Source organism: Sus scrofa, chromosome 3 (genome assembly GCF_054392235.1).
Source record: "Sus scrofa isolate SSC_HxYL_T2T_F1_AM1 chromosome 3, Sscrofa_HxYL_maternal_Yorkshire_Landrace_v2.0, whole genome shotgun sequence".
Lineage (NCBI taxonomy): Eukaryota > Metazoa > Chordata > Mammalia > Artiodactyla > Suidae > Sus > Sus scrofa.
This window is the reverse complement of record NC_139385.1, coordinates 144,771,357-144,786,954: the sequence shown is the minus strand read 5'-3', so window position 1 is coordinate 144,786,954 and position 15,598 is coordinate 144,771,357.

Sequence of the window (15,598 nt, the reverse complement as noted above, 5' to 3'; positions counted from 1 at the left end):
CTGGGGTGGGCAGGGGCTCGGGCAGCCCTCGCTGCTGTGGGTACCCAGGAGCCCCCCGCGCACCCCCTGCGCCTGCCTCTGCCAAACTCTTCCCACTCTGAATTCTGGTAGGTTTGATGTATTTTATTTCCAATGTTTCCTCCTAACCTAAGATTAAAGTATCAATAAAAATTTAGTCATAATTCTTCAAAAGCCCAAGTAAGAGACGTGTCTCAGAATAATTATCATGAGGCTACTCCGTCCTCAGGATTCCTCTCCTGCGCCCTGCCTGGGAGCTCCCTGTCCCAGAAGTCTTGGATCTTAGATCCCAGGATCTGCATTTTAACAACCAGCCACGGTTCCTCGGGGGATGGTGGTCCAGGGACCATGTGCTGAGAATTACTTTTTAAGGCTTATAGTCTTAATATTTTTGTCTTGATTTTTCAAATTTCCTCCCTTCTCCTTCAGGAATGGGGACCCTTCCCAGGGCCCGAGCGTGGGCTCTTGTCCACCCTCAGAAATGAACTGTCCAAGGGGACACATGTGCTGACAGAGCAAGAGCCTTTATTGGGAAGGGGCCCCGGGCGGAGGGCCGTGGGTGAGGGACCCCACGAGACCTGCCCCGCCACGCAGCTCACAGGCTCTGGTCTTGCGGCAATGGGTGAGTTTGCAGGCTGTCTCTGGCCAGTGTCTTGCTCGTCCCATACTTGGTCTGGCTCGAGGTCCTTCCTGGTGATACGCACGTCTCTCTGCCAAAACGGGTTCCGGCGCCAAGGATGCTGGGAGGCTGTGGCCTCCTCCCTCTTCGGGTCCCTCCCAGGTCCTGCTGCTCAGGGTGCAGGGCAGCACCTCGTTCCGTCTCAGGGCCTCCTGTCAACAGCTCCTTGCAGACAGCTCATGAGCGTAGCGATAGCAGAGCCTGGGCAAGGTGGGAGTTTTCAGTCAGTGGTCCCCTAACCTTTGATTTCCTATTATAGCTATGAAAGCTGCAACTCACAAACAAATATCTTAGTTTTACCGTTTTTCATTTTATTTTATTTTTGTCTTTTGTCTTTTTTTATCGGGTTGCACCTGCGGCATACGGAGGTTCCCAGGCTAGGGGTCTCATAGGAGCCGTAGCCTCCGGCCTACACCACAGCCACAGCAATGCGGGATCTGAGCCGCGGCTGCCACACCACAGCTCACGGCAACGCCGGATCCTTAACCCACTGAGCAAGGCCAAGGATCTAACCCGCAACCTCATGGTTCCTAGTCGGACTCGTTTCCGCTGCGCCACAACAGGAACACCCAGTTTTACTTGTTTTTTAAACAAAACGTGTGTAAATTGAATCGTACATTCTACATCCTTCTCCATCTGGCATCTCTCACTCGAGTCTCTGTGGAAAACAGCCACGCCTTCCCAAACCCTTCCTCGCTCCCAACTTTTTTTTTTTTTTTCAGCCCAAAGTCCTTCTCGGAAGCAGTGAAGGGAGATGCCGTATGTTTAACAGTAGCGATTTCTTGAGTTGCTTGAGGTTTTCGTACTAAAGATGGGTTTGGGTTACCTAGGTTCATAGATGTTTCAAACTGAGGTAAGCAAAACTGCCAAGCTCGGTTGGTTGATCTACCTCTAATTATCTAATGTGGTGTTTTTAAATTGTTTATCTTCCAGTAGAGGCTGGCAACAATTCCAGTTATTTGAGGTACTTATTTATTTAGTACTGGTTTATTGAAATGTTCTTATAAGATCAATTTTAGCAGAAATTTTAGCGTTTCATAACAGTTAGACAGTTATGAGCGATGTATGCAATCTCTGTTCATATCTATCTGTACTTTCTAATTTATTTGCACTTTGTTACAATGAACTGAGTGAAATTTCATCAATTTTACAGGTATCTGGTGCTCTACATGCGTTTTCATGTTACTTATTAAGCTCCCTTCCTTTTCTGTCTCAGAAGTCCTCCCTTCCAGCCGAGTCGAGCATTAATAAACCCGGCATTTACTGCGGGGGAAAGTCAGCCCCTTGACACTGGACGTAGGAGCTGTTTTGGCAAACGCAGCACATCATTACCCAGAATTTTCCAGGTGCTCAGAAAGATATGTCCCTTTAGGGACTGGCAGGGAATTGAAAAATCAGTTTTCTTTCAAATGGCTTCACGCGTTTTCTTTAATGTTTAATGTAACACACTCATTGTTTTTTAGCTTTATGGGGAAAAAAAAGGTGTTTTCATGCTAACATTTTAATAAATGAGTGATTCTTTTCACAAAACTGAAATTTCAGTCCCCAAAGTTGTTTCCCCAAATGCGTTCAGACCGCTTCTAAAAGTTGTACAGGCGGTATGAAAAACTCCCCGGTTTATGGTGGCAAAGAAAGGGCCGTGCAGTTTGTTTATAAACGACTGAATTAAAATGAGAAAGCGTTTCCTCATGTAAGTTGCATGAGCTCCTAGCTCACAGCTGTTCCAGGGAGGGGGCAGCGGTTTTGTGAGGTCTGGATGACTTTGCTGTGGAATCTGTCTTGCTGTTCCTCTTCTTGTTTAAAATCCTCCTTTAAGCCTTGGGAACAGGTCTTTGAGGAAATATAAGACAGGGTTCAATGAAATGAAAACGTATATCAACCTTTACTCGTCTACCTCTCCAAATGTGTGCAATACAATTCCCAAGTCTAATATAATTCCCCATTCTTGAAACTTACCCCCAATAAAATTACATTCATCATTTGACAGGATAATGAAAATTTCTCTTAGGCAGGTAAAAATCACTGGAACATCAGGTATCATTATACAAACTCCTGGAAAGTCACAACCTTCCCGTCGTGCAGAACAGACTGGATGCAGCGAGGTCAGGGCACCGGGGAGACCAGGGCCTCCAGATCCGGCAGCTGGGTTTCTTTCCAGCGAGCGTTTCCCTGCGGGGGCCAGCCTTACTCAGTACACCTCTAAGTGAGATTATAAACTCATGTGTGCATGGAGCCAATCATTTGCATTTTTTTCTTGGCACATATTTTTCTAACTTTGCATGAAAAACACTGCATCACAAAGGGCTCATCTGCTCCTCCCAAGGCCCCGTGTCCACCTCGGTGGGCTCGTCCCACTCGCGGGGCTCCCGCCACCTCCCGCTCTGATCTACCGAGCTCCGTGTTGTCAGGAAGCAAACCTGGGCCTCGCAGCCAGCACTCTGGGGGCCCACGGCCTCCTTCATCTCCATCAGGAAAAGGAGGGCTCCCCAGAGCTGCTGCAGGGGCCCCCGGAGGAAGGAGATGCCCGGCTCCACGGGGCCCCCCACCCCCACAGTCTCATCGAGTGGGGCGCATGTGGCACCTGCGTCTTCATGTCCAAGTGAGCTGCTTGCTACCAGCTCCATAAAAGGGTTAAATTCATTCTATCTGGTGGCAAACACTGTTCAGACCCACGGTGCCTAAAAGGATGCTGTTCAGATAACACACACTAGAGTGGAAACTTCGCTGAAATTATGTCACTGATTCTCTGTATAAACATTGGAATCGGCTTTGCAGACTCTGCTTAGTATTTCCGTGTGCAAAGCCTGGACTACGCTTATCTTTCTAAGCCATCTGTGTGTTCACCAGAGAACTGGATCTTTCCCATAACAATGTTGACACTTCGAGCAGAAACGGGCTCATCATTAGGAAATTCGAGTTCCCTGGCTTGTAGGTCCTGACCCAGTTCAGAATCCACTTAGCCACCTGCTTAGTGTCAAGCTTTTTTGTGGAAGATTATTTCAGGAAGAGTGTAGCTTTAAAATTTGTCTGAAATAAAGAAAATAGCACTTGTGTTATATAATGAAAGGTGTTCTGACTTAGTATTTTCCACAAATGAACTTTCTATTTTAAATGCATGTCTGGCCCTGTGCATGCGCAGGGCACTGGCCACAGAGTCCCTGTCCCCAGGATGGAGGAAACGTCTTAATCCTGAAATGTCCCTGTTTTACAAAACTGCTGTAATCACTCACACAAGGTAGGAGACAGGTGAACACCTGCGCTCTGGTCCAGGTTGAAAATAGCACAAGCAAGCAGCGTCTGTGTGGGCAGGCAAGGTTTCCAGACTCTGCTCTTTCAGGAGGCGCCAAGGTCCCTCCAGAGGAGAGCGTTACTCTAGCTGCCGTGTCCAGGAGGAACCTGACGTGTTGCCTCATGCGAGGCCAGAGCAGAGTGGCCTCCAGCCCTGGAGGGCCACCTGTGTGCTCTGTTCTCACCGGCATCTTCTGCTGCAAAGTGGCAGGTCACCTGCGGTGCCCTTTGCCCCAAGTCTGCCAACCTCCCCTGTCAGAGGGGCCCTGGTGTCTTCTAGACCGTTAGACACGCCGCTCTGGAAGGTTCGTGGTGCTGCTGCTTCTCTTCATTCGTTTTCCTTGTTGCACAATTACTTCATCCTGTGACTGTCTCACAACCATTTTTCTATTCTTCTGGGGATGGAATTTCAATTTTCCACAGGTTACTGGATCCCTAACTCACACCATAAAGCATCTAAGTTTTGACCGATGATTTTATTTTCGGAGATTAGAAGGGAACTCAGTAATGACACCAAGGACAGACACCGATTCAGCGGGGTCACAACTGCCAGCTCTGTGAGCACCTGGAACCTTAGGCCAGAGCCACCTGGGGGCTCACGGTCACCTCACTTCACCCGGTGGGAAGCCACAGGACAGGTTTAAGCATCCCCTGTGGGTGTGGACAAGCCTGGACCTAACTGGGCCACCTCCCTACCCGCCCCCACTGGATGGAAGGTTCTCAACAGGCCGGAGCCACTCATGGGAGCAGCTCAGCTTTCTTTTCCTCCTGGGATGGCCGGCCCTCGGGCTCTTTCTGCTTAGGCGGGAGGGGGTGACCAGTCCTGCCTCAGCCAGGGACTGAGCAGGGCTGCTGTGCCCTCCCCACTGGGAGCTGGGGCAGGGGGGCGCAGGCTTCACAGGTCAGGTCGGGGTCCCCCGCGGGCAGGCCCTGCATATTCTGTGGCCACCGGCCTGTCCGCCCAGCGGCGGGGGGTGGGGGGAGTGGCCTTCATGAAGGAGCACTGACTGGTGTGAATACAAATAACTGGTTTTCTCTAAAATGCTTAGCGGTGAAGTGTCATTTCCACGAGGAATCCAGTCTAGAGATTTGAAACGTCCGCCTGTACAGAGTGGACCCTATACAGTTTCCAAACCATGTAAGTTTGGCAACGGCCAGAATAAATACTCCCTGAAAGACTTTGCTCGATCATTTATACGTTCACAAAGCAAACACTTCATGGGAAAGTCGAACATGAATCTGGCCTAGAGGCGCTCAGAGCCCGTGTCCTCGCAGAGGGTGGAACAGAAGGACGAGGGTCCTGGCCACTCCTCTCGTCCTCGCCGCAGACGCACAGGCTTCCTCAGTAGCTGAGTGTCTCGGAGGAAACCGAGTCCGGGGAGTGCTTTGTGCTCAGCGCCCAGGGCTGTGAGCTACGCGCCTTGCTCCAACCCTGTCTGACCACAGCCACCTGGATGGGGTGAGCAGGTGGGGAAAGGCTGCACAGACAGAGTCAGAAGTGGCTAGGGCTCAGGAGGGAGAAGGGGGTGAGGGGCTCTACCTGGGCCTGGGGCAATGGAGCCCCACAACCTACAGCGGGGCACCCTCCTGGTGGCTGGTGCCTGGTAGAGACACCCACACAGGAAATAGGTGTCGTCCTGGGCCCTCCCTCTCACCTGGGACCGCCCCGCCCATGACAGGTGCAGACCCCCCAGGAAGCAGGAACCCGACCCTGCGCCCCTCCCTCAGGGCTCCAGGATCAGAAGCGGGAACTACAGGGCAAGCACCTGTGTCCCCAACCTCAGCCTCAGCGACCATGTGTCCTGGGTCTGGGCTTGCTATGCAGTGAACAGGCAGGTCGCTGATACGCCGACCAGGAAACTACAGTAATAGGTAATTTATACAACTGACAAACGTCCTTCTGCTGATGCCAGGAATAACTGAAGATTTTCAGAAAGAATACAGGAATATTTCCTGGTGTAAATAATAGAGAAAGAATGGAGAAGAATAAACGAACACAATCCGGCAGGAGTCCCCTTGGGGACCATAAAACCCAAATGTCCAATTTGCGCAGCGAGGCCCATTAGCAGGAAGGGAGGGAGCCAGACGGGCCTGTGGCCCTGAGGGGGCCTCACGCGGGCTCGATGCTTCACGTCACACCTGCGGAAGGAAGACCCACGTTCCGCACGAGCACAGCGTGAGCAGCTCGATGGCCGCTGCTTCCGCCGGGCTCTGCATGGACGGCGCGGGCAGCGCCACGTGGTCAGTGGCCAGGGCGGCCCTGTGCCTGCGGCCACCCCGTGTGTGCCGGTCAGTGGGCCCAGCACACGGGCAGCTGGGCTGTGCGGCGAGCGGGCTCAGCCCCGCAGGCTTTGTCTGTTCTCATTTGGTAGCTTTTCTGTTGAGATGATTCTTTTATTGAGAGAAGCTTTTTTTTTTAGAGGCTAGGATAGATTTTTTTTAATTAAAATTTTAAGCCATGTCGGTGGTGTAAACCTCATACACGTCTATTTTCTACAAGAAGAAGGCCAGGAGTTCAAACTTTTATTTCGAGTGCCCTGGGCCTTGTAACGGCTCTGGCCCTGCATCAGCAACGGCAAAGCACTGATTTCGATGCGGTTACTGTCCGTCTCCGTGCATACATGTGGGAGTCCCTCTGATTTCCAGAAGCTGCTCTAGGTATTGAAGGCAGAGCTCAGGTGAGATTTTGTCTCATTTTTCCTACAACGACTATGTGTTTTCCCTGGTGCTTTGCGTAAAGTCCACGGAGGCGCTGGGAGAGGATGCATTGCTGAGAAAAGTCTGCGAACCAGGTGGGTTGCAGCTCAGCCCAGAGGAGAGCTGCTGCCACGCTCAGCCCGGCCCAAGCCTCTAAAAGCCCTCACGTTTCCTGCCCATCTGGGCTGGCTGAACGTTTGCGGGAAGCCGGCCAGGATAGACATGGTTGTCATGTGTTTTTTTGTCTCAAATCATTATCAATGTGCTTTATTTTATAGTGATTTTTGTGACTATCTTTCCGAATTTCAAAAAGGAGGCACATAGGACTTCCCATCGTGGTGCCGCAGAAACGAATCTGACTAGGATCCATGAGGTGGCGGGTTCGATCCCTGGCTTCGCTCAGTGGGTTAAGGATCCAGTGTTGCCGTGAGCTGTGGTGCAGGTGGAAGATGCGGCTTGGATCTGGTCTTGCTGTGGCTTTGGTGGAGGCCGGCAGCTATAGTTCTGATTCAGCCCCTAGCCTGGGATGTTCCATATGCCGTGGATGCACACACACACACACACACACACACACACACACACACACACACGAAACATGTGAATAAGGCTTGAGCTTCTTGCCTCAAATTTACCTCCTCCTTTTCTTTCTCGAAGCCAGCAATGTACTTCGATATTTTCCTCTCAAGGTTTCCTTCAAAGAATGTCTTTGGTAGAAAAGACACAAGAGGAGCTCCCGTCGTGGCGCAGTGGATAACGAATCCTACTGGGAACCATGAAGTTGCGGGTTCAATCCCTGACTTTGCTCAGTGAGTTAAGGATCTGATGCTGCGTGAGCTGTGGTGTAGGCTGGCGGCTACAGCTCCAGTTCGACCCCTAGCCTGGGAACCTCCATATGTCGCCGAGCGGCCCTAGAAATTACAAAAAAGACAAAAAAAAAAAAAAAAGAAAAGAAAAGAAAGGATACATAAAATTACAGTAAACATCTCTAAATAATATATTTCGATTATGAAATAACACAAAACTAGTGTGTGTTGGGGCATCTGTGTGTGTGTGTGTTAAGGAGACAGTATTACGTCATTCTATTCCCGCAGCTTGGGGACAGTGTTGAAAGGACCCTAATACTGGACAGATAAGACACACCCGTTGTCCTATAACTGTGACTGTGTCCTCTGCGTTCCAGAGGTGGGATTGGATTACGACCAGCCTTTGTCAATTAAATTTATGATTAACTTTGAAGAAAGGGTTCATGGAGCAAACGACTTACTGACCACATCCACCTGCCTCTTGCCTCTGATCTTAAACGGACGCCAGAAAAAATCAAAACTAGAATAAGTTATTTCCAGGAAAATGCTAGGAGGCAAGCCATTACCATACCAAAAACTTGAGAAAAGTCCCAAATCAGGAAAGTAGACAGGTCATATCCTTAGAGAGAGAAAGTCTAAGGAAACTCCCATCTCAGCACCAAGCGCAGGAGAGACTGACCCCGAGCCCAGAGCCCTTGGTCGGGGAGGCTCAAGAGGGAGCAGCCGAATGGACGAAAAGGATGGGGACGGCCCCTCCCTGCGGAACTGGGTGGCACCCGCAGTGCACGGCTAGGCCACTCGCCTTCCCCAAATTGTGCTGAAGAGGGGGCACCTGCAGAGTTCTCCCAGAGGCTACAGTAGAAAATGCAGTTGATTTAGCCACTAGCCAGGAAAGTGGGATCAAAACACACGAAGGCCTGGTTGTGAGCTCACCCGACTCCAAGGGCACAAGTTCGGCTCCCTCTCCATGGTCAAGAAAGATGAGCCCCTGTGCTCGGAAAGTGCTTCTGCACGTGGCCATCAGAGAACGCAAACACAGAGCGGGCACTGGAGAAGACTGACACTCAGAAGAGATACACCAGGACTTTCTTCTCCTCTGAGATGGAGGAGTTTCGTTCCTCCTGGGTCCTCCCCTTACAACTGAAACCTTAGACACAACACAACGACGGGGAAGAGGGGAGAAGAAGGCAGGGCTTAGGACCCCAGGAACAACACACAGAGGAATGTCCCTGCTCCCCTGTAGCCCCATCCGCCCTGGACAGGTGAGTCCCCTGGAGTCCCTGTAGCTCCCACACACTCTGGATGGGTGCTTCATAACCTCCAACCAGAATAACCGAAGGGCATAGCAAAAGCTTCAAGGAACACCTGCTTCCTCAGCCAAAGATCTGAGCGATGGTGGTCTAGCCCCAGAAACCAGAAGATGGCATTTGCCTTATTCCAGAAAACACCAGTGCCCTCACCAGGGTTTTAATGAGAAGAAATGGAAGCTCATCTTCCATCCCTGCCAGGGCAGAGGCAGGAAGTGCCTTGCGCCCCTGACCCCGGGAGTGTCAGCGGGGTCCAGCCTTGCCTGGCACAATGAGATTCAACCATGTTATGTACGAGGTGGGGCTGTTCAGCACAGGGGAGGGCACACGTGTGTTAACCCACGGGGGGAAGGAAGGTGAAATCTCAAACGAAGTGAAAATAAATGAAAGTTAAAAGACAACATATTAAACTATGGGATGCAGATAAGCCAGTGCTGAAAGGAAAATTTACAGCACTAGATGTTTACGTTAGAGAAGAGAGAGTTTCAACAGTTCCAAACCAACAATCCAAGCTCTTACCTCGAGAAACTAGAAAAAGAACAAAGTAAACTCAAAGCAAACAGTAGGTAGGAGATAGAGGAGAGGGATGGAGCCCTATGCAACTGAATTCAGGGAAACTAGCAAAGTCAATACAGTGAACGGCTGGGGGGAAATGCCAAAAAGGGGAAACCTCAGGATGAGAAAGGAGATGGAAGCGAAGTGGGAACAAGATACGGGAAGCAGGGAAACGGATGGAGGCCTGCGGTCGAAGCACATCCCCCAGTAAACCTTTGGGGAGCTGAGAGCACCGTGGGCTGCAGGGGCGATGAGTCTGCAAGTCTGCGGACGGCGCCTCCGGGTAGCTGCATGGCATCACCTGGAATTGTTCAACACGCACATTCTCGGCCCCTCAAGCTCTGAGTCAGAGCCTCCTGCATGGAGAGCCCCGGGCTTTGCATGATTCTGCTGCTGTGTGAGGGGGTAGAATCCCAGAGCCCTTCCCGCCCACACGAGCTGGACAGAACCTGCCTCCCTCAGCAGAGGTCCCCTGGACAGAGGGTCCTGGAGACCCTGTTTCTAGAGAGAAGCTCCTGCAACTCTGATGTACATCCAGATTCCTGCGAAACAGATGGAGACGATGTGTGTTTAATAAGCTCCCTGGAGACGGGACCACACCGAGTGTCAAGGATCAGAACGGTGCTTCCCATCTTGGCTGCACGGATCCCCAAGCCTGCGACCAGCCCCGGAGGCGCCCTTAATTGGTGCGTGTGTGGTCTGAGCACGCTGGCCTCCGCCTCCGTCCTGCCAGAGACCTGAGGCAGGGACTCTCCGACAGCTGAATTAGCGTCCCAGCACCAAGTGGAGAAAAAGCGAATGTCACAACCTGGAAGGTGGAGCCCCAGCCTCCCTCCCTGCGGCTCAGCTTCCGGACAGGGGTTTGTATGGTTGTTTGTGGGGAAACTTTGCCTCAAATGAAGAGAGATAGGGAAGTGAACATTTGAGTATGCAGGCTGACCTGCAAGGTGGTGAAGTAAAGAAACTAGCAGGCAGTTAATGTTCGGTTTGAAATTGTAAAGGCTAAAAAGATTCTTTTCTGCAGCATCCCCGCAGAGAATCTGGAAATCAGCTGGAAAGGGGTTGTGGGAGGTTTGTAACTGTCTAATTCCTATAAAGAACATAGATGTCTAACCTAACGAAGAGACAGCCTCGTTGAGAATTCGCCATTTAAAGCTGACAATTCTCCCCAATTCGTCTAATAAATCAACTCAATTAAAATATCAAATTATTTCAATTAAAAACATTGTATCTCCAATAGGATTGTTGGTGACACTTGAAAAACCAATTCTAAATTTGATCTACAATATACACAAGTTTGGCCAATCCTGTTCCCAGGTTAAAAGTGTGTTCACTGGAAACAGAGATGCTCGCTGTTTGTGAGCAATTTACTGTTAAGTTTTGACACAAAACGCGTGCTATCTTGGTCTTTTCTTGATTAATGGGGCCCGTGGTGAGTCATTTTTGCTGATTCTCAGTTTCAGCTACAACCGTGGCGTGGGAAGCCGACCCCATCAAGAATGAAGGACTCAGCGTCCGCTACAAGCAGGCAAAGGGCTCTGCTCTCGGCCAGAGGACCCTGCGACTGCTCGGAGCAGCCCCTCTGAAACCGGAGCACCAGTTTTTCTAGCATAAATTTTATTCTTTGAAAAGATTTGAGTTACACGAACCTCTAGCACCATTAATCGGGAAAAACCAGAGCGGATCCACTTGTGCCTGTTACGTGTTAATAGTAAATTATGCGTTTATAATAATTTAATATGAAAATGTAGACATAACAATTTTCTAGAGAAGTTTTTCTCACCAAAACTGATTCAAGGGGAAATAGAAAACGTATATCCACTAACAAAATGGAATCACTTAATGGTACAAATCTACTTAGAGAGAGAGGGAGGGAGAGAAGCCCAGTCAGTGACGCGCTTTCATCAGGCTCCCGGAGAAAAGGTAACTGCTGACTTTTACTCTAACGACTATCTTTTAGAGCAGATTCGGGTTCCCCGCAAAGTTAAGGGGGGTACGGAGAGTTCTCATCTCCTCTGCCCTCTACATGGTCACAGCCCCAGGCGGCACCTGGGCTACAGCTCACGAACCCACAGGTTCACATTCCCCCGGAGTCCGCAGTTACCCTAGGGCACTGTTGGTATTCACCCGCGGGTCTGGGCAAGTGCTTAGTATCACCCCGCGTTTTCTCTGTCCCCAAATCCTCTGTGCTTTACACATCATCCAGTTTTGAAACTTATTTTAACTGCGAATGGATCGTGAAGCATGGCAAGTGGCAGGGACAGAGCTGAGACCCCAGACCAGGCCGCTGAGTTCGGCAGAAGGGATTCGGCCCAGGGAGATGGGCAGGGTACCCTCATGTCCAGCAGGATGCTGCAGAGCTGCACAGACCTGGGGCGAGGGCAGGGTTGTCCCTGGAGCAGGTGGCTGGGCTGGGCTGTCTGAGGACCACTCGGAAAGAGAGGGCGGAGGGCCATCTCCTCCTGGACTCAGACTCCTGCCCCCACGCGGCTCTCACCGAGGAGCCAGCAGCTGAGGCCGCCTGAGCCCAGCACTCCTCCCAGCTGGGGGTGGACGTGCAGCCAGAGTGCCCGTGTCTGCTGCGTGGGTCCCTCTCGTCCCCTAGGACTCTGATACCCTCGCCCGCCTTACTCACACGCTCCCCTTGGGAAGTTTGAAGCCCTGCCCTTTTATTTTATTTATTTATTTCTTGGCCGCCAGCGGCCACAGCAGAAGGAGTTCCCGGGCCAGGGATCAGATCCGAGCTGCACCTGCGACCTACACCGCTGCTGCTGCAAGGCCAGATCCTTAACCCACTACTGCGCCCGGAATTGAAACTTCGGGGTTTTTTTTCCCCTTGCTCTTCTTACTTTTCCCATTTCTGCTAAGTTATTTGTTCTTCTTGTTGGTTTATTTTGTTCACTTTTGCCTGGCGAGTACGTGAAGAGTGAGGTGGGGAAGCTGGGGCCCTAGCAGCTCCTCGGGCAGACTGGCCGCGGCCATGCGGGCCCAGCTCTTCCCGGGGTCGCCAGCTCCAGTGTCTCTGGGACATCGGCTCCCTCTGGACCCACTGCTCTCCTGCTGGGGCGGGGCTGCCAAAGGCTGCCACTCCCCCGATGCAGAAGCTAGGCCCAGGCACTCAGGACTTGGCATGGCCTGGCCTCCCCTCACCTTGTGCCCCGTGCACCTCAGTTCTCAGCCGCCTGGCACTTGCTGGTCAGAGCCCCCCTGCTGGAGCCTCCTCGGAAGACTTTCTGACCTCCTCTGCTGGACGTGGGGGTGTCACGCTGCCCTGGGAGACAGGGTCAGCCTGCCTCCCACCTGACCTGACCTTTGATTTCAAAGGCGCCTGCTGTTTCCAACCTTATGGTTCTCGGTTCTGCGGTTTGGGTAGATAAACATCACCGACCAGGTTTATTCTTCATGTACCATTTGACTTACAAATATTATGAATCAAAAAGTATTAAAAGTGCTAATAGAAGAAAAAATACGAACCCGAGAAAGTGGCATAATTCAATTGAACGGTTAGAAAATGTATTTTTTTAAAAAAAACCTAAAATGTATTGTTTGACACTAATTCCAAATGAAGCAAGGTGTAGCCAACCTGGCAATTCTGATATAGGCTAAGTGGATCAAGTCCAATTTTCCAACGGTCTTCATAACCCATTTACCTTCCCGCCACATACAAGCTGTGGGGCATTGGGTCGTAAAGCAGTCATTATTTAAGGCTGAGAAAAAACATCATGGTACAATGACAAATGACCCAGAAGGTAGCGGTGGCCCCCGGTCACTGACTCTCACCACTGGACACTCATTCTGTCTAAATCAAATAGCGCACAGACGAGCACCGCCACGTGGCTCCAAGGTTCCCGCGGTCTTCGAGGAGAAAATGAATGTTTCTCAATATAGAATTGCTTATTGGAGGGAAGTGCCTTACTTATGATGGGATTCTTATTAGCTGGGCTCTCATGGAAGCCCGCACCAGAACCTCCCCAGATCCACGTCACAGCCCGTGGACACGCGGAGTCCCACCCACGGGACCAGCGCACCACACCCACCTTTTCCATTTGTACGAGGTCCCGGGGCCAGATCAGCAGTCTCACTCCTCCCGCCGGGGGGTAAAGATGCCACAGGTCACCTTAAAGGTCCTGGGGAGAGGGGACACTGCTCCTGAATGAGGTGATGAGCTGGGTAGTGACCAGCCCTCTGCCAGGAACGGGGCTCCGGTCTGCGTCACGAAACCCAAACGGACCCCCCACCCGGACGTGCACTGCACGGGCAAGAGCGCACATCCCCCAGGTTCGTGTGGCCTGACTGTTTTCACACGAGTCCCTGGCTCTCGTGTGTTATCAAGAAGATGCACGGGATTTTCAGGAAGGAGACTGAAGGTCCCGCGCAGGCGCCCGCAGACCCTGCCCTCGGTGCGACGGAGAGACGAGGGGTCTAGGGCAGACCTCGAGGGGGGTGAGGAGGTGTCTCCGCAGGTTCCCAGGAGCCTGAGGAGCAGGGAAGGGGGCGAGCCGAGTGGTGCGAGGGGCTGGCAACGCGGGGCCCGGGGTGGGGGCTGCACCCCGACCTGCAGGGTCACCCAGCCGGCGGCCTGGATGCCACAGACCCGCGTCCAGAAATCCACAGGCCCTTTGCGCCTTCGAGTACTTGTTCCATGTCTACAGCAAGAACTTGAATGTAAACATAAGGTGTTGAGCCCAGGGTTCCAGGGACCTGGGGAGGGGCTGAGCGCGTCCTGCTACATGCCTGTCAGCAACCCTTCTAGAACCAAATCCGCGACCCAGAACCTGCCCTTTCGGAGAAATGGAAGAACGTTGCCAATCTCTCTTCTCTCATTATCCCTGGAGCTCCAAGTTCATCAAAACGGTTCAAAAAACACATCTGCAAGTTCTCCACGCGGGGCCAGGCCAGAGCGGGATGCAGTTCTGGGCCGAGGTTCAAGCCGGGGGAGCAGCCGGACCTCGGCCCCTCCATCCGCAGCGGGCAGAACGTGGCCTCGTGCTTCTGCCCTGGCAAGTCCTTCCTCAGTGATCCGCCCACGTTTATGGAATGTCTGAGGGGCAGGCGTCACCCCAGGTGCTAAGCAAACCCAGTCACCTTGCAGCTCCGCTCCCTGTGGGACAGAAGCTCCCTGTGGGAGGAGGCAGTTGGGGGGAAGGGGGGGATGGGGGGTGGGGCAGGGGCTCTTTGGTGGATCGAAGTTTTGATCACCCTCCAGCTAAGCCCCAGCCGCACCAAGCAGGCCTCCCTCGCTTACGCGTTGGGTGAGTTACCAGGCTCTCAGGACTTGTCTTCATTCTGGTCCGAAGCCCTCTCTCCGCCTGGCCCACCTGCGCCCATCACAGCCCTCAGCGGGCCCTTCTCCACCAGTCCTTTCAAAATCACCTCGAATTCCTGCGCTCTCTCCTGTTTTCCTTGCAGTTATTAGGAATCTTACTTACGTTGCTAGGTTTTTTTCTGCTCTCCAAGTAACACTCCAGCGGGTGACACTGGCTTCACGTTGTTCCATGAGCCGATGCTACTGTTACTTGCTTTGAGTTGTGCAGCAGCTAAGCTGGTCAGAAGGAACCAGCATCTGTTGAAACAACCCTAGACCTTCAGCAGAGGTTCAGTCAATGTTTGCTGAATGAACATGGACTGATCGTCTGCCAAACGCCTGAAACGGAGCTGAGGCTCTGCAGGTATAAAAGAACGAATCCCACCTGCTCACCCCGACCAGGAAGGGGCTGGGGCCCGAGCGAAGTCCATGGCTTTGCAGGCGTGTTCCCCGAGCCCTTGCTCACTCTGGCTCTCCTCCATCCACCCCTAAAATGCACGTTCTATGTGAACAGATGATTTTTTTAATGCCAACTTGAGCAAGTAGCTCATTTTCCTAAAGACTGATTTCCTCTTCTAACAGCATAAAGCCCATGCAAGTCCTGTTAGGGTCATTCTTTATGTTTTGTCTTAAAACACCTTTCAGTCAGGGTCACACCGTCTTATTAGCTCCCAAATACCCCTTGGGGCTCTTGCTCGAGGGTCTCTGGCTGGAGAGTCTCTGACCCCTTTATGCTGTGTCTCCACGCCTGTCCTCTCGCTCAGCTCCTTCCTGACCGAGTTCTGGCCCAAGGCTGTCACTTCCCCACTGGGGCCCCGGGGCCCTGCGCCCTGACCCAGCCCCACCTGAAGGCTGCACCACTTTCCCGGTCCAGCTACTCCGTGGCTGTGCCCCCTGAGCCCTTCCCCGTCTACTCACAACCGTCAGAGGCGGCCAGACCCTCTCT